Below are 20,638 nucleotides of genomic sequence, written 5' to 3' on the forward strand. Positions count from 1 at the left end.
TATGCAAACTGTTAAAGATTTCTTGCAGGTGCAGCCTCAAGTTCAGTAGAAATTGGCCTGCTAAGGGATGGACTTATCCTGCTTATGATTCCCAGTCTAGGGGTAGGTCTAGACGTGGTAGCGCCAGAGCTCAGGGTTCTTTTAGGCGTAGGACAGGGAGTTCCCGTGCTCACACTTGTGGTGAGGGCAGGGGTCAGTCCTTTCGTAAGCAGACCCAATGACCTGCCTTTTCAGCTGCCAGTTCATTCTCGCCTGGCAGCACCGTTGGGAGGAAGACTGTCTCTTTTCAAAGAAAATTGGGATTTAATTACCCAAGACAGATGGGTTCTGGATATCATTCACCACGGTTACAGGTTTTATTTCCATACCTTGCCTCCTTTCAAAGGCATGCCAGACATTCCTCCTCTACAAAGACAAGAGGCTCACAAGCAAATTTCTCTGTTACTCCAAATAGGGGCCATTCAGCTGGTTCCGGTGCCAGAAAGGGGCCTAGGATTTTATTCTCGCCTGTTCCTAGTACCGAAGAAGGGGAACACGTGGAGACCAATTTTGGATTTATCTATCCTCAACACTTATCTGGACATTCCCAAGTTCAAAATGTTGACGTTACAACAGCTTTTACCTCTGCTGGGCAAAGATCACTGGATGGTAACTTTAGATCTCAAGGAAGCTTACCTTCATGTGCCTATAAGACTAAGTTGCAGAAAGTATCTGCGTTTTCGAGCTGGAAATTCTCATTATCAGTTCTCTGCATTGCCCTTTGGCTTATCTACTGCCCAGAGTATTCACAAAGGTTCTGGCTCCAGTGATAGCTTACTTCAGGCTAAAAGGAATTCAAATCTATCCTTACTTGGACGATTGCCTGATTCTGGCTCAAGAAAATGAAGACCTTCTACAGCATTTGGAATATGTCATAGCAGTGCTAAGATGCCTAGGGTATTCTGTGAACGAAATAAAGTCCAGTCTAGTACCCTCTCAAGACATGTGCTTTCTGGGTGTGAGACTGAATACAGCAGCCCAGATGGCCTTTTAACCCCGGACAAACAAAAGAATCTTTCCAGTTACTTCCATCAACTATCTCTTCAGTCCGGGCTGACTGCAAGGACAGTCCTTCAAGCCTTAGGGTTCATGGCATCTTGTATTCTGGTGCTTCCCAATGCCAAACTGCATATGAGGAAGCTACAATGGTATCTCAAGAATGTATGGACACAGCACTGCCAGGATTTGGACACTGTCATTCAAATAATACCTTGCATTCAAAAGGAATTTTTGTGGTGGGCTCAGGAATGTCACCTAAACAAGGGACTCTCTGTGACCCGGCCAGAGGCGAGTCAGATTCTAACGACAGATGCCTCAGACATTGCTTGGGAGCTCATCTAAATGGAAAGTGGATACAAGACAAGTGGCCTGCCAGACTACAGCATCTACATATCAACATGAAGGAGATGTTAGCAGTCCAGTTTGCATTAATGGCTTTCAAGGAGTTACTTCTTCCAGGGCAGGTGTTGATTCTAACAGACAACACAACTGTCATGTGGTACATCAACAAACAAGGGGAACACATTCTTACCCATTGTGCAGGCAAGCAATGATTTTATGGGAGACTGCGCTCAGCTTGCAACTAACTCTTCAGGCAAGGTTTCTGCCGAGCACAGAACTCCTTAGCAGATGTGTTAAGCAGACAAATCATGGATCCCCACGAGTGGAAACTGGATCTTCATGTATTTCAAAAGTTGACAGTGTCCTGGGGAACTCCAGACATAGATCTGTTCGCTTCTCCACTAAACCACCAGCTGCCAAAGTTTTGCACAAAGAGGTTTCATCACACAGCTTGGAAAGTGGATGCTCTTTCTTTCAGTTGGAAAAATCTTCATGTGTATGCGTTTCCACCTCTGCCTCTTCTTCCAAAGGTGCTTCTAAAGGTCAGACAAGACAAGCCAAGGATGATTTTAATAGCTCCAGATTGGCCTCGACAGCACTGGTACCCATTACTGAGGAGTCTGGTAAAGAAGCCTCCATGGCCTTTACCCTTGATTCCACACCTGTTGTCTCAGAGAGGCGGTCACCTGCTCAATGTCAAGCTTCACTCTCTTCATCTAACAGCCTGGCATATTCTGTTTTGAAAGACAGCAGGTCTCAACTTCCTCAACAAGTTTTAAATGTGATTATGGAAGCCAGGAGACCTAGTACAAGGAAAGTGTACGCAGAAAAATGGAAGAGATTTTTATTTTGGAGTGCAGCAAACAATTTGGAGATTTCTGAGCCAAATTTGAGTGTGGCTCTTCAATATCTTACTGAGTTATTGGACAAAGGTTTGTCTTTCTCTTCCATTAAGATTCATGCTGCAGCAATTTCAGCTCACTATGATTGTGACCCACCGCTGTTTTCGCATCCTTTGTTCAAGCAATTTCTTAGAGGGCAAAGAATATAAGACCCCACGTAGAGCTCCTACTCCTGCTTGGGATCTCAATTTTGTGTTGGAGAAACTTACTCTACAACCTTTTGAGCCTCGGCTACTACTGAATGGAAATACTTGTCATGGAAGACTGCTTTTTTGTTGGCCATTACTTCTGCAAGAAGGGTTTCTGAGTTGCAGGCCCTTATGGCAGTGGAGCCTTTTTTGATTTTTCATAAGGATAGAGTATCTTTACGTACTAATCCTTCCTTTATGCCTAAGGTGGTTTCTAGTGTGGCTTTAAACCAAACTATTCATTTGCCTACTTTTTATGCAGATCCCCAAAAAAAAGGGAAAAGATTTTGCACACTTTAGATGTACACAGGCAATTGCGTTATTATTTGAGCAGGACTAAGGATTTTAGGCAGTCTCAGCAGTTGTTTGTTTCTTTTGCTTTGAGTTCTCAGGGCAAGCCTGTGTCAAAACAAACTATTTCTAGATGGATTGGGTGTTGCATTACATTTTGTTATTCCCATCATGGCAAGGAGATTCCAGCTGGGATTAGGCCTCATTCCACTAGGGCTACTGCCACTTCAACAGCATTTCTGAGGGGTGGCAACTAAGGATATTTTGGAGGCAGCTACTTGGAGTTCAGTGCATACTTTCTCTAAGCATTATCACCTTCCTCTCTACTCTAAGTCTAGGGCTGGTTTTGCCACAGCTATTTTGCAAGGCATGTTGTCAGTTCCTGCTTCCTTATGATTTGCCAGCCTCCCTTACCTCTGCTTTGGGATTCTACCCAATAGTTAGGACTGCAGCAATGTGGAATGAAGAACATAGTACAGTTTTGTACCTACCATAAATGTAGATGTTCGAGGATCCACATTGCTGCAGTCCAATTTACCTCCCTCCTTCCCCTCTGTGTTTAGGGGTGGTTGTGTAGGTGAGGTTATATTCTGCTAATTTTGTATATTTTGTATATATATTTTGGTGCAGGTATGTTGGGAGTTTTTGGTTTTTGGCCTTATCTTTTCAGGGTCTTCTGACATCTGGGGCAAGAAAAGACTGAGGATATGACGTCGGTCATGCGCATTAGTACCCTGACGTTCTGACGTCAGTCTAATGCGCCCTGACCGACGTCAGCCATATACTTTGGTATTCGGGCCGACTGGACAGCGGACTACCCAATAGTTAGGACTGCAGCAATGTGGATCCTCGAACATCTATATTTATGGTAGGTACAAAACTGTACTTTCCCCCATACAATCATCCGAGGCATGTTTTGAGATTAAACCCACTCAGGACTCCAGGGACAATCATGAGGCCTTTTTTACCTATGTTTGAAACCTGGGAGGAAACTCCCAGATATGCTCAGACTTAGTTCAGAATAATGTTGATATCACTGCACCTACAGACATTGGCAACATACTGACTGACAGGTTCAGTGCAGATTTCTCGCCCCCTCCCCCCAACTGGGGGGGTATGTACACCAGAGGATTGTAGCCCCCCAAACATCTCCACTGCTGGGGTGGGAACTGCTCAATCCAAGGCAGAAAACACTTTATCCATGGGACCAGATGGTGTCCCCAGTTGTGTGCTCCATGAACTCAATGAGTAATTACACCCACAGTTAGGGCAGCTGTTTAATCTTAGCCTCACCTCAGGATATGTTCCCAAGGAGTGGCATACAGCAATGGTGGACCCACTTCACAAAGGAGGTGCCTCCACCAACCCCAGAAACTACCATCCCATCAGCTTGACAAGCCTGTTCTGCTAAGCTATGGAGAGGATCATAATGGAATTCTAAATGAAGACATAGGGGACTTGCAGACATTGGATCCAATCCAGTTTGGCTTTGTCAAGGGCAGATCATGCCTTTTAAACTTGGTTGACTTTTTCAAAACAGTCACCCAGGCCATTGACGTGGGCAAGGCAGTCCACACAGCCTACCTTGACCTGGCAAAGGCTTTCGACACAATACCCCACTCAGGTATCATTGAAAACATCACCAGCTTAATTGTGAACCCATACATCACAGCATGGGTTGTAAACTGGCTAAGTGACGGAACACACAGGGTCAAAGTTGCTGGTGCCAGTTCACACTCCAGAGCTGTCACACGTGGTGTCCCACAGGGCTCAGTCCTGGGCCCACATTTGTTCAGTATCTACTTTTCAGAAGTACGAGCAAACACAGGAGGATTATGGCTGACAAAGTTTGAAGATGACTGCAAACTGGGAAGCATAGCTGGAAACCCATCTGACACAGACATCCTTCAGAAGGGTCTCATAGACACAGATAACTGGTGCCACGGCCATGGCCTTACATTAAACACTAAACAATGCATAGCCATACCCTTCAGGAAGAACAAGGTTACTACTACTTCCCATCTAGGTGGCAATCCTATAAGCACAACGTAGGTTATCAGGGACCTGGGCACCCAGGTTGACAGTGACCTTTTGCTTGACACTCACATTGCCAGGGTAGTTTGGAAGGCCTTCTACATTGGCCACCTCATCATGCAGTGATTCACATCTAGATCAAGGGAGGTCATCGTTCCCCTGTACTCATCACACCAATGATTGCATACACTGCCCCATTCAGATTGGATGGGCCCACAAATTCCTCGACAGGAGGTGAAAGGGTCTCAAACATATTTCTTATGCTGCCCGACTGAAGGAATTCCAGCTGTATTCAGTCACTTACTGACTGCTCAGAGGTGATCTGTGCCTGACATACAAGGCTATGTCCAACCCAGACTTTATGAACATGCTTCACCTCAAGACCTCTACATCCATCAGAACTACAAGGGCAGGAGACCTAAACCTCAACACAGATATTAATAGGATGTGCTGGAGGGACAGATTCATCACCCAGAGAGTCCATATGCTGTGGAACAACATCCTGGTACATGTGGGGCTGAGCACCTCACTGGCTTTGTTCAAGTGAGATCTTGACCAATGGATGGGAGATTGCAGGTATACCCCAGGGATAACCTCAGTATCACTGCTTGACAGAGGCACAGCAAAATAATGGGCATATTATCCATCAACTTGCAGGGGTGGCAGACGCCACAAAACTCTGGCCTAGGCTTATTAATGCCCTAGGGCAGATAGCCTAGTATGAACCTATGGACATAGGCCTGGGGCAGTTCCTGCTATTAGGACAGTGGTCTGCAGCAGGCTATATAGTAGTAGTCGGTTTTAGCCATTGTTTTTGACCATGGCTATTCCATGTTGCTTCTTGTTGTGGTACAAACATGGGTGTGTGGTTATCCATGCTATTTATTGCTAGACACCCTCATTTTGTATCTTGTTCCATGTTTTTGCACATGTACATCACTGTATGACATGCAGCTGTTTCCACAGGGTCATATGCGTGGATATGGATGTTAGTTGGGGTCCTCAGGTGTGCATATTGTACATGATATTACATTACTTAACACATGGCATTCATGCCTCAGGTGGTGCTGCAGGGCCACCTCTGTCGGATACACATACTACACTCCCTGTACATTTGGAAGCAGGTTGTGTCATGTTAGGCATCCCTGTTACTGTATGAGTGAGTCAGAGCGGGTATCAGTCCCAGTGTTCCTACTGACCAAGCATATGTGCTATGCGTTGCCTCTTTGCCAAGGCCAGGGCATACTGGGCACGCCTCCTTCTGCCTACTGGGACAAGGTCAGGTTGTTCCTCCTCCGAGTCAACCCCTGCCTGTGGTGGCCTTGGCAATGGTGGGGGGATATTTGGCCCAGCCCTGTGCTGGTCCTGCTGCAGCTGTTTCCGCAGGATCATATTATGTAGCATAGCACATATCATGATCATTTGGGTACATGTAGTTGGTGTGTACTGCAAAGCTCCACCAGATGTGTCCAGACACCGGAACCGTGACTTGAGCAGCCCAAACACACGCTCTATGATATTACGTGTTTGTGCGTGTGCCTCATTATGGCGTTCCTGTTCAGGTGTGTGTGCATTTCTGATGGGTGTCATCAGCCACGGCTCAAGTGCATAACCTGCATCCCCCACTAAGTGTCCGTGTGGGAAGTCCCCATTGGCAAATGATTGGTACAGCTGCGTCAGATGCCAGATGTGGGAATCGTGGTAGCTCCCAGGGCAGCCAGCACACACATTCATTATTATGCCCTGGGCATCACACACGACCTGGCAGTTGATGGAGGGGTATCCCTTGCGGTTAATGTAGACTCTACCAGGATCACCGGCAGGTGCTTTGATGCGTATGTGCGTGCAGTCTATTGCACCCAGCACCTCAGGGTATCCCGCTATTTGCTGGAAGAGGCGATATTGCTGGCCACAACCTCACGGTCATTAGGGACATATATATGATCACTGACATGTGGTGACATGGCATCCAGGAACTGGTGCAGTACCCTGGAGGCTGATGCCTGTGATATCCCCATCATATCACCAGTTGGTCTCTGGAAGGTACCTGTTGCTAGTATTCTTAGGCCAACACATACCTTGGTTTCCACTGGGATGGGTTCCCCTCTGTTGGTTCTGTGTGTGAGGTGTGGCCTGCACAGCTCAACAATCTGCTGCAGGAGCTCTCTGTCCACTCTATAGCTCTACTATCTCCAGCTCATGTAACCCATGGTAGGTGACCCTGGGCCTGTATACTCTTCTCCTTCTCCTCACTCTGGGTTGTCTGTCAGCATCTGCATTGTCACCACCCTCAGCAATTCGCCTATGCCTGATTATAATAGCCATGGCAGCCCCTAGCATTTCTGCTCTGAGTTCAGCTTTATTTCAGTTTTCAATTCTGATAGCTCAGTTTCTGGCAGTATCTCTTGTGAGAAACAGCCTTCACTGCTCTTTGTTGTGTTTTAAGTGCTGGGCTGGGCTTCTAGTCTGCCTGTGTAATTGCCTGCTTGTAATTGTTTCCACCAATTAACTCCAGCAGTATTCCCTGGCAGTTTCCCTGTATTTTGGTTGTTTCCTGTTTCCTCTCTGTTTCCTGAGGGGGAACAATGTGCACACCAGCTTAAACACGCTCACAGTCACTTAAACGCGCGCACACATCCCTACACCGTGTTACACGGCACACATCCTTACACGGTGTTAGCTAGGCTGATTCATGCTAAAGCGCGACACTGCCTTCCACCGTGCGCCAGCGCAAACCGTTGTAAACAGTTTGCAACACGCTCCCACATGTTGAACCTGCCTTACACGCGTGCACAGCGCAGATGCGTATATCAAGAAACTTTGAGTGTAGGGATAGCGTATACCCTCAATTTCTTGACTTTCCTAGTGTTCTGTTGGGACACACCTCCCTCCCTGATGTCTGTCTGTCATCTGTTACCTTACATTGCCCTCCAATCTGGTACATTTCTTTCTATCCTTCCCTCCGTGATGTCACCTACCTCTTACTCTGTTCCTCCCCCTTCTCTAACTCTTACACTACTCAGAAAGTGCTCATTACCTATGTGGCAGTGTGATTCAGTATTGTAACCCTCATTTACATAGGATTGCCTAGTAATGCTTAGTTACATATCTTACACGGAGCTTCCCCCCCTTGACAACCACTAAACGGAGGCCATATTGTTTTTAGTCTGCAAGTCCCTCCATTGACATTCCATGTAATACATAAATCCCACAATTGTGGGCTTATCAGCTTCGGTTTTCAGTTTTAGGTAGCGCACCCCATTTGCGCGGGTGTGCGCTGCAGTTAAACACAAAAATCCTGTGGAAAAAAAAAGTTAAATAACTTATTTTTGCAACACTTTTTCATGCCAATGGCCACATATTTGGCCATTGGCATGCTTAATGACACATATGCACCCTTTATTTGGAGCTGACATAGCTCCGTTTTTGATTTTGCAGAAATGTACTCAGTTGTCAGCTGAGTACATTTCTGCAGCTAACACGTCCGTTACACGGACTGGTTTCTGCTTCGTGGATCGCTCAAATACCTCATTTGCATATCTTGGAGCTGCAAATGAGGTATTGAGCATTTCCACGCCCAGTCCGTGTAAGAGACGTGTTAGCTGTCTCTTACACGGAGGTTTGGGCTGTACCTGAATCGGGAGGCTTACACGGAGGCTTACACTACTCTTGAACTCCGTGTAAGCCTTCCTGAATCTGGCCCACTGTATTGTCTCAAATTTTAATATTTTGCCCTTTAGTTTTGTCATGATCAACCCTTTCTGCTTATATGTTTGCATCTTTACCAATAAAAGTCATGGCTGCTTTCTTGTGGCCATATTTGGTGCATAACACGAAGATGCTAAACAGGAACTAAAGGATGAGCCACTCCACAGTAAAAAAATGCACCTATTCAGGCCAAATTCAATAAAACCAATTCTGGACTTTATTGAAGAAAATAAAACAAATGATAAGCACTTTCGTCCTGACCACTTCAGAACTTCATCAGATAATGAATTAATTTACACAAACCATTTATATAGTACAGAGGAAACTGGGTAAAACAATCATTAAAAGTTAATAACTTATTTAAAATTACACACCCCCTTACAGAAAAGTCATGTAAAAAACATACTACATATATGAAAACTGGTTAAAATGCATAAATAAATGTGGAAAATTCAAATTGTATTCTAAAAACATAATAAAATATATAATTTAATAGTACAGAAGAAATATACATTTTTTAAAGAAACGCTGTTATCTTTCTAAGGCTTTAAGTTTCAACAGAGAGCTAATGGAAATGTGTTCATTTAAGCCTGGCCAACTTGATGCATTGAGACACAGTTGCCAGTAAATCTCTCTCCTTTCTAACAAAAGTGACCAGGCACCACCTCGAGGTTCTGTTTTAATATTGTCAATGACAGTGAAATGAAAAGAGTGACCAGCATTTTCCATAATGTGTTTACTAAGTGAATTTGTATCTTTTTTGATTTTATATCATACAAATGTTCATAAATTTGGTTCTTTAATTTACGGTCAGTTTTTCCAATGTAAAAACAGCTACAACAGTTACATAGGGCACAATAAATAATCATTTTATATCCACAAATTTATTTTGATGTAATTTCACTTCTGTGTTGTTTATCAGAAAAATCATTTCTAATTCTATTATAAACTGTGTGTAATTCATTAAGGGAGGATTTAGCATATGCCTTCCAATTCAGAACGTGCAACATCTTGTTAGCATAATCAACCTGGTTCATAAGAACTACACCTCCACCCTTGTCAGGTTTCATTATTCTAACCAAATCAAGAATGCTTTTAATGTCTTGTAATATGATCTCCACATCATTGCCCATCTGTCTTTTCTGATTAATCCTTAAAAAATTATGGATATCTAGTTCACATATTTTTTTCAAATAGTTGAATGATGGGGTGAAGGGGAAGATTAAAGGTGCTGGACATGGCTAAAGGGTTGATAACATTTTCTAGTGATGAATTCTGAAAAAGGACCCTAAAATTCAACTTATATGTGTATAATTTTAAGTCAAGTAGGGTGTTAGAAATGTCCATAGGTTGTGAAGGTACATAGGTGAAACCTTTTGAAAATAAATCACAGTGCTCAACATCAATAACCACATCAGAAAAATTATAAACTTTAAAATCACCATCATAACTAGTGATAATGTTACAATGGGGTAGTAAATAATCAGAGGACACCTCTAAAATGTCTAAAGAATCATTAATTAATTACTGTTGGACCAAGTATGATTCTGTGCCCCCCTCCCCCTCTGATTGAATCCCCCCTCGTATTCCATTGGGTGTTGGGGGTAAGTGTTGCCCTGGTGAGTTCCCAGGGTTGATATGAAACTGCAGTGTTGTTGTTTATTCTTTCCGACCATCTTAGGGTTGGAAATTCTCGTGGGTCTAAAAAATTGTTTTGGTCATTATTAATTGTAACACAGTTTGTTTCAGTGTTGGAAGAATCATTATCAGCAGGAGTGTGACCATGATCAGGGAATTTATTGCCCCATTCCTGAGAAGGAGGTGGATTGGGCTAAGCAAATCCCTTCCCGTAGTCATTTTTATCCCTGTTGAGTTTTTTTTACCTTACGTGCTGTTATAGAGGTAGATAACTGCTCAATACTATGAAAGATATGTGCATGTTCATATTTAAATTCATTATACTGTGTGTGTTCACTAATTCTTTTATCAAGCTCAGAAACATTACTTATTAAAACATCATTACTTTTCACAGTAGCTTTCATATATTCAACACCATGAGAATCAAAAAGAGCCAAAAGTTCTTTATGCAGGTTGGAGCCTGCTATCAAACCACTAAGGTAACGCCACATTCTAAGTCCCTTAGGGACAATATGCTCTTTCATACATTCTGAAAAATATGCATTATCAAGCTGCAATTGCGCTTGATCTTAGAAAGTCTATAATCAAATTCTTCTAGGAGAACTTGAATATTATTCACAAAAACAGTACCTGTTGGTTGTTTTTCACTGTTCAAAACAATGGCTTCAGTAAGCCAGTCCTTTAAAACTGGAACAGAACCTCTGTGGCTGGAAGGAACACTGGATCCTGCAAAAACTGGTTGAGAGTTCAAATTAATAGTTCTCTGTCCACAAGGAATGGAATGTTCACCTCCATTACTTAATCCAGTCCTTGAGGATGTAGAATTCAAGGAATTAAGGCTTTGTAGTGGGTTTCCATCATTCAAAACACTCTGTAAACTCATAGAGACAATCACTGCTTCTACTCGAGTGCTCTGCGGGTGTCTGATGTCATCTGGGGTGTGGCTATGTCACCAGGGGGCATGGCCAGAAGAGAATCACACCGCACCATAGTATTTAAGAAAGGCAGAAACTTAAAAAACATTTTTGAGATGAAACCAAAGGGAGTGAATAATGTTGGGTACGTGAAAAAGTGTGGCATGTGTAAATATTGCAAACACATTAAGGAAGGGGACATTTTTCTGATAAACAACATTGAAGTGAAATTACATCAAATATTTAACTGGATCTGGAAGGATTATTTATTGTGCCCTATGTAACTGTTGTAGCTGTTTTTACATTGGAAAAACTGACCGTAAATTAAAGAACCGAATTTACGAACATTTGTATGACATAAAATCAACAAAAGATACAAATGCACTTAGTAAACACATTATGGAAAATACTGGTCACTCTTTTCATTTCACTGTCACTAACAATATTAAAACAAAACCTCGAGGTGGTGCCTGGTTACCTTTTTTAGAAAGGAGAGAGGTTTACTGGCAACTGTGTCTCAATGCATCAAGTTGGTCAGGCTTAAATGAACACATTTCCATTAGCTCTCTGTTGAAACTAAAAGCCTTAGAAAGATAACAGTGTCTCTTTTAAAAAAAATTATATTTCTTCTGTACTATTAAATTATATATTTTGTTATGTTTTTAGAATACAATTTGAATTTTCCAAATTTATTTATGCATTTTAACCAGTTTTCATATATAAAGCATTAACTTTTAATGATTGTTTTACCCAGTTTCCTCTGTACTATATAAATGGTTTGTGTAAATTAATTCATTATCTGATGAAGTACTGAAGTGGTCAGGATGAAAGCGCTCATCATTTGTTTTATTTTCTTCAATAAAGTCCAGAATTGGTTTTATTGAATTTGGCCTGAATAGGTGCATTTTTTACTGTGGAGCAGCTCATCCTTTTGTTCCTGTTTGGCATCTTCGTGTTTTGCAACAGTTTTTCCTTTTGTCTTTTTTCACTGATATTTGGTGAATACACACAGTGTGCCCTTTCAGTTAACAGTTCCTGCTGTGGTATACTAGTCCATTTGCTTATTCGTGCCTTCATAAAATTAATACATTTTGTTCCTTTTAGTTTCTCTGGTACAGCAGAAAATCTCAGACTTTCCCTACGTGCTTTGTTCTCTAATTGTACATTTTTATAAACATCTCTTCTTGAGCAGTATCTGACTCAGTGAGATTTTTCTTTTGTCAGGATCAATTTTTTCTTCTGCTAGGTTTGCATCTTTACTAATAAAGGTCTTGGCTGCTTTCTCATGACCATATTTGGAACTTACACATGGTGTGCCCTTTTAATTAATACTTCCTGCTATGGAATACCAGTCCAGCTGCTTATTTTTGCCTTCATAAACTTTAATACAGTATGTTCCTTCTGGTTTCTATGGTATACCAGAAAATCTCAGATTTTCCATATGTGCTCTGTCCTCTAATTCCAATATTTTTTGAAACATCTCTTCTTGAGCAGTCTCAGACTGCTTTACATCATCTCTGTGAATGGTATAAAAAGAACTGTGAGTTGGAATATATTTTTGTTGCAATGGATATCAAGTCTCTGTTTACAGTGATGCCTAATAGCTTTGGTAAAGATAGTGTATGAGACTTTCTTTGCAAGCATAGCCAAATGCTGGGAAGGAAAATAGAAACTGTCTGTGAACTACTGGATCTACATTTTAAGTAATAATGTTTTTATGTTTCAAGACATTATTTTTCCTCAAATGGCAGATATATACAAATATAGCAGTTGATGGTTGAGAAGCGCAATCAGTATATATATATATATATATATATATATATATATATATATATATATATATATGTTGGTCCACTACAATTTGCAGACAACAGCATCTTCTACAAAGATATGGACAATATTTGGAAAAGAGATGGAATAGGTCTTGAAGATTGTATTAACTATATTAATAATAGTTCTAGTTTTTTAGAATTTACTTGGCTTTCCTTGAAAGAAGCTATAAATTACTTAGATATGAAGATAGAGAGGGTGGATAATGAAATTATTATGTCTATACATAGTTCAGGCAAGTAAATATAGCCATAGGACTAGCATGCAGTATGACCATGTCTTTAAAGGTGTAGTGAAAAGTCAACTACTATGTGCCAGGAGGCTGAATAATGATGACAGATGTGAAGATCAGTTGAATGATATGGTTAATACATTTAAATAAAGGGGATATAATATAGACTCACTAGAAACATTAAAGTTAGAGACTTTAAATAATAGAAATGATAGGGTCAAACCATTTTTTCTAGTAGGAATTTAAATATGCAACATAATGGAAAAAATAATGATCATGGGCAGCTACATTATATTACAACCAATAACAGAAGGACAAGAGCTGTTAAAGACATCATTGTTAAAAACTGGTGTCTTTTATCATCAATGCCTGAGATTAGAAACATTGTAGATGATAGGCCTAGTTTTTCTTATAAAAATCAGTACTACTCTGAAAATAAGGCTATGCTATAAGGATTTGGCAATGGGGATAACAAAATTATTAATAAGGTAGGGACGTTGCCACACTATAATTGTGTATGCTGTCCAGATATTGTTATGGATACTGACTTTGTACATCCTATAATAAAAAGAAAATATATGTTTAAAGCATCTGCTACCTGTACAACATGTAATGTGGTTTATCTTGCCACCTGTATAAAATGCTCTGCATTTTATATAAGGAAGTTGGCTCGTAAATTTAAGGACAGAATTGTAGAGCATAAGTCAAACATTAGAAGGGGTGTGACTACCAATACCCTTGCTAGACATTATAGAGAGTAAGGTTTAGAGCATACATTTAAGTTCTGTGACATTGGGATTATTTATCAGAATAAAACAGGTGGTGATATTAATGTTTTAGAGTTGAAAGAATATGAATGGATAGTAATGCTTCAAGCAGATATCAAACCAGGATTGACTACATCAGTGAGTATTAAACCAGTGCTGAAAAGAAAACAAATGATTTTGAAGAAATGATCCTCAAAAATTAGCCTGAAAATATACTGTTTATGTATTTTTGTATATATGTTTATATAGTGTACCTTTAAAGATTTGTTATGGTGTAGGCATTTTAAATATTCTAATTCATTTAAGGGTGGTACATACCTTTAGGAGAATCTTGTTGAAGCTGTGTCATATGATTTTAAACTTAATTTGGATGTATATAAGATGGGAAGGCTTTTAACTGTTTGTTACACACTGAGGAAGGATGTTGTCCGAAAGCTTTGTGAGTTATTAAATCTCATTTATTTTGTTATATGTGATTTTATACTTCTCGTCAAGTGTGTCCTTCACTGAATTTTTATGTGGGCAGTCTTAGACTCAACCAGCCTTTTCTTCATTTCATCCTCTGATTTTTGCTATTTTATAAGCTTATCTGAATATCTGTTTAAAATTCCTCTATTTTTTCTAGCATTTTGTTATAGTTGATATGCTCCTTCAGTGTTTTATTTATTTTAACCAACTCTGAGCAGATTTAACTTATTTTTTCCTCTAGATTACTGGAGGCCAAATCTTGCACCGAAGCTGGAGCTTGAATTGCGTTTTGCTGAACAGCTGAAGGATTCTTCCCAATAAGTGTTTTCTCTTTACGTTTTCTATTTGATTTTTTTCAGGCTCTCTTAGTTTCTTCTTTGCAGGCATCCAGGCAGTGTACTTATTGGGCAGCAACTGGATTTTACTCAAGCTGACAATACCTCTGGCCCCAGTTTCTCAGTTTCTGTTTTCACACTGGGAGGGCTGAAGTCAAGCTTTTGATCAGTGTGCAGCCATCTTGAAAGTCTCTATTTTCTGCATTTGTTGACTAGTTGCTTTTTCCTTCATCACCTCCCACTGGCTCCATTTCTTTTCTTTTTGTCAGTTCATTTGCGTCTGTTGAAGGGCATATGTATTTTTTTAATCCAGGTGCAGAGAAGACTTAAAGTAATGCAGGATACAATAGCCTAAAACACAGATTCATTTCTCTGCAGTCTTATGGAAGGAGGAAGCATTTCATGTTGTTCTTGTCTGTAATGAAAATTCATTATCAACACAGACCATTGTGTCTCCAAACTTTAAAAATGTTCTTCTAACTCCTCAAATGGAAATAATGTCCTCCTTTAACTGGTATGTCTAATGTTAATCAATGTAGGTTTTAGTTACTTTCTCAGTCTCATTTTCTGAAGAAGTTTGTTGGTTATTAAAGTGAACGAAAGCTTAAAAAAGACTTGTGAAGGTCGGCTTTGATTTTTTGCTGTGGTTGGTGTGTTTTGGAAATGCAGCAAAACTATCAGGTGTGTTAAAAATGTATTTATAAGTATAAATAGAGCAGAACTGGAATACTGGAACTATTTATGGTTCCCATATGTGAAATCCCAGATTAATAGACAAGGAAACATAGAAAGGAAGTTTGCAAAAGAGGCAGAGCCATTTGGAAAAAAAAATGCTGTGTGAGAAAAGGTTCCAAGGAGGAAAATGAAATAATGTACCAATAGCTGTTAATAACTACAAATGCCAAGCAAGCTTTAAAAATAAATTTGAAAATATATGTTTGGGAGCCACTACAATAAGGTTTGATGGGCTGTAAAGGTGTTGAATCCAAGTCTGAATCAGTATTGTACTCTACTGTGTTGCATTGGATTTTCTATTCAGCTGACTTAATTTAGGGATTTCAGATTCTAACCTGATACTCATTTTAGATTAGCTCCTACTGAGTTGTACACTTGTGAATGAAAAGCATATATCCTAACATCTAATGAGGCTAACACTCTCAATGGTCAGATCACTGCTATTTGTGTACACTCTATATAAATCATTATACTGAAGTTGTAGTTTGATCAGTATATTCATAAGTTCAACAGGCAGACATGAAGGTTGGAGTGCAAACTGAGGAAGGCATGCCTTCTTGAGGACACGCATAGCTTGGATGTCCATTCTTCAAGGTACCATTTAAAAATAATGCAAAAGTTTTGCCCAATGAGATTTCTGCTTCATCCAATGATCAAGTCAGTTTTCCTGTGTTTATGACAGAGCTTGTTGTGTTTTTGGAGACTGTTACTATTATGGTTGAATTGCAGGATTTATAAATAAATATAGACTCCCTCAGTAGATTTCACTCTCTTCTAGGATACAGTAACCTCTAAGGTGTTATATTTACAGATTCATGGTGTAGGGGCAGAGCTTCACATTGGGGATACAGAAATGCTGCTTTGAGCATTGTTCTTTTAGTTTTTTTGTCTTTTTTAATTACATTTTTATTGTTGTGGACTTCATTTTTGTTATAGGGAATGATTTTTCTCAGACTGCAGCTTAGCCATCTGTCCTCCAAATATGATGTGGCTATACATTTCATTGTGGATAAAGTTACCTCATGCAGGCATGACCTCTTACAGATGCTTTTCCTGAACATGTTAGAAGCTTCATTGTGAAGCTTTCTGATTTTTTTTACTTCCCCCCTGAATATAATGATTATTGTCAAACCATGAATTTTGTTTCAGCTCTTCATCTGACACAATGCATGCTTAATCCTGAACTGCCATATTTGTTAAATTTCATTTGGAATTTCTAGGCTCAATTTTTTCTCCAGATTATGCAGTCATCACTAAGGATGATTGGGGGGGGGGGGGGCATCATAATACAAACCGCCTAACTTTAGTTAAAAAAAAACATCTCTTTACCTACATGGTCTGACGCATTGCTGAACCATACCTATGCTTCTTTTTATGGATTCATTTGTAGAGAAAGTGGTCTATATTTAGAGCTGTATGTATTTGTCTATGGCAAGTCATAGTCTCCTAGTACCGCCAGCTTTAGTTCTACATGTCCCATTAAGAATGCCCTTTTAAAGGTCAGCAATGCCTTTCATATGGATCAGCATTGATGGTTGCATTCCATGTTGGTTATCCTTGACATCACATCTGCATCTAATACTGTTGGTCACCGGATCTTGAATGTGACTTTACATATCCACACTTTCATCCACAGTGCTTGATTTGCCTGCATCTTTACCTCTCTATGTGCACAGAATGGGCTATTTCTGGTTTACCTTATGCTTTAAGCCACCTGCAGAGTTGTGTACTATTTTTTGTAGTAAAAATCTTTCCAGGTCAGGTTATTCAAGGGATATGTTTGCAGTATTACTGTTGTGTTGATGGCATCCAGCTCTACCTCTCCTTTTTTCAGGAGCATAAGTCTAATTTTATACTCCTTGAGGGCTTCCTGATTTCCATCCTTCAGTTAATGAACAGTAGTCAACTCTAGCTCAACCTAGATGAAACTGAAGAGTTGTAGTTCATTTCACTGTTATGTCATCACAGGCTCCATAACTTGCTCTTTAATTTTCCACTCTGGGAATAAGCAGGAGTTTGTGGGAAGGCTACATGATCTTGTATTATTATTGCCCAACATTCTGTCACATAAACAAGTGATGGCTGTTGTAAAGTCATCATGGTTTCTTCTTGGGTGCATCTCCAGTAAGAAGCAGATGACAACTCCATCTGACCTTAGAATGGCAACACATGCTCTGGCCTCTTCCCACACCTTATACTCTGTTGGTGTCTCCTGTTTTATGATGTTGATCTGAGCTGCCTCCAATGTATGAAAAATTCCACAGCCAGGTTGTTGGCTGGTGGGTTAAATTTTGATCATATCACCACCATGCTGTGGGATTTGCAGTGCCAGGTTGTTGAGGTGAAGTCCACAGTTAAAATCTTCATAGGTATCTCTCTTTCAGAACTACAGTATGGATTGTTACAAGTCCTATAGCTTCAAAAAAGTCTGTATCACTGTACCTTGGAGTAAGGGAAATACAATGAAGTGCCACAATCTTGACTTTATTATATATTCCCCTTAATCTCACTTTCAGTCTCTCTGTTTGTGTGTTCTGAGGATCACAAAAACATTATATTCCTCAGAATTTCACCAGGAGCTGTGGCTTACATATTGAGCCATTAACACCCTCATTCCTAATTATCTAAAGGCTCTGTCAGTGCCCTACATACAAGCTCACCAAATACAGTCAGCCAGACAGTAACTGTTAGTGGTTGATAAGATGTGCCTGGAAGTCTCTGGCAGGCATTCATTTTCTTTTATTGCACCTATCCTATAGAACACTTTGCCATACCAGCTGTGGGCATGTGATCCTGGGACCTCTTTTAGGAGATCTCTAAAATACTATTTAAATCCCAGCTGAGAATGTTAACAATTGTTTAAATTTGATGTATCTGTACTTCTAAATTTAAATGTAGTAATAGTTTAAACTGCTTGTTTCTTATTGCCCTGTAGTAAATAAAGTGTAAAATTGTGAGTGTGTCAGCACGTGAAGTCATCATTGAGGTATTGGCAGTGGTGGCAAAGACCCTGCAGGATAAGTGTTTTGCTGTTGCTTGATTTAGAGATCTTGCTCCTGATGGCTGTTTCAGAGAATTCCCTGGTAAGGGACATTTGCTGGGTCCAGCCTGGGGGAATATGATTTCTGTACATGTACAAAGAATCACCTTCATCAGGTAGAACTTTGTCTCCCTGTTTGTGAGTCCTTCCTGCCTAAGGTTGAAGTCTGTTAGAAGGTTGTCTTGGCTTCCTAGATGAGAAGGCAGAGGTGAGTGCAGGCTGCTATCAAAGTATAACTTTCACAAATGTATATATGTATCACATGCATAGTTAGCATATTCTGGGTTTAGAGCAAATGACAACTAATGTTGCTTGTGCATGCTTGTGATATATTGCACTGTTTCAATCTTTTCTTTCCAGATCTCCACTTAAAATGGATCTCACCCAACAGACAACCTGGCTACCAAAGGTAAAATAACTAATAGCAGGCCCAGTGACACAGAGACAGGGTATCCATCTGTCCTGCCAGTGACCCAAGCTGGAAACAAAACCAGCCAGTGGGGGATAGGTTGAAGTGACTGGAAGACACCTCTCCTATCCTGAGTGTAGACATTGAGGAGAGCTCAATGTCTTAATGACATCTTTTGGAGTCGTGGATCCTCACAGGTTATTCCCTTCAAAAACAACAAGTGGACAGCAATGATGCCCTGATGTCACTTTACTATCTACTCCTGCAGCTAAAGATATTAACCAACCTCTGCATAAATGATTATTCCAAGTTCCACAGCCACAGATCACCATTAGCTCCTTTGGTCCCCTGGACTTAAAATAAGAGTACCATGAGGTTATCTTCCCAAGCAGTCAGGAGGCCCACCATGTGAAGGTTTACATGTATATAATAGTAACTAAGAAACATTTGGGGATCTGAGGCTTGTTATGTGAGGAAATCAGCAGAACAGCTAGATGTGTAGGAGTTTGAATGAGAAAGTTAAAAAATGTAGAATGAATAAACAAATATCTAAAATATTCTGTCCCTCTTGTTGGAAACTTATTTAGTTGATCTTGGATAACAACATTGGCAATTATCTTTGCCAGCTTGTTCAGCAGAAGAAGCAAAACACAATCACAGTTCCAGCCACAGATACATCAACTTTAATGCACTCATGTCTGTAGTAAGTAGCACAAATACTCGTGATGTTGTGTAGACATAGCACATTTAAACCATTCTGTATTACATCCCAGCACTGTTCACCCTAACATGCTGCCTTCATATTTTTGTTTTAGAAATCTCCGATGGTAGTGTCACTGGGGTCTGTGAGTATACATTGACAGGTATATTGTAGTGCTGCGTATTGGGTAGGTAAGTAGACCTTGATATTGCATGCTTGCATACATGTGCATAAATATTTGCATCACAGACCTTCATGCAGCACATGCATCTTGCAGGAAATCAGCACATATTACTGATGATGCTTTGTGAAAGCATATGCCATAGTCATATCTGACATCTATAGCTTTGGTGACATAGGACCATGGATATGTATTACAAAGCAAACACATACTGTGTTACTGTTGACTCTGCCATGGCTGTGTAGTAACCCACTGTGTCCAAATATACATGTCACTGTGGCACATAGATGTAGTGCTACTCATGACCCTTGTGCAGCAAGTATGTAATCCAACTCCAATTGACACACATTTGTACAGCACAATGTCACTCCTTCTGTTTCTTTCAATACACTTACTTCTGTATCCACAACTGTCACATTATGGGTTGTAATCTCTGACAAATATTTGACTTACACAGCACTGATGATCTTCGTGTTTCACTTTTGCAGTCGTCACATTTGAGTTATCCCTGCAAGGGTAGCCCTCGGCTGGCCCGAATACCAGAGACTTAGTATTTCTGCTTCGGTTGCTGTCACTTGAGGACTGACATCAGGTCATCAGTAGTAAAAAGTAAGGCAGCCAATGCCATTACATCAGTCTTTCTTGCCGTGGAGCCCAAAGCAGAAGCAGTTCGCACGAGTGCCAGTCGGCCACTACCTGAGTTTTCGTTTCTGAAATAAAGTTGAAGTTTTCTAAAGCTAAGTACCCCGTTGGAGATCCTTTTTTCTTGCACTAACCGATGTCAGAAAAAGTTAATAATTCTCTCACCTGTGGAAAGCGAATACCACACCGAGACTTCCACTCTTACTGCGTCACTTGTCTAGGCCCAGACCACAACGTCCCCTGT

Source organism: Protopterus annectens, chromosome 2.part0 (genome assembly GCF_019279795.1).
Source record: "Protopterus annectens isolate FY-2018-M chromosome 2.part0, PAN1.0, whole genome shotgun sequence".
Lineage (NCBI taxonomy): Eukaryota > Metazoa > Chordata > Ceratodontiformes > Protopteridae > Protopterus > Protopterus annectens.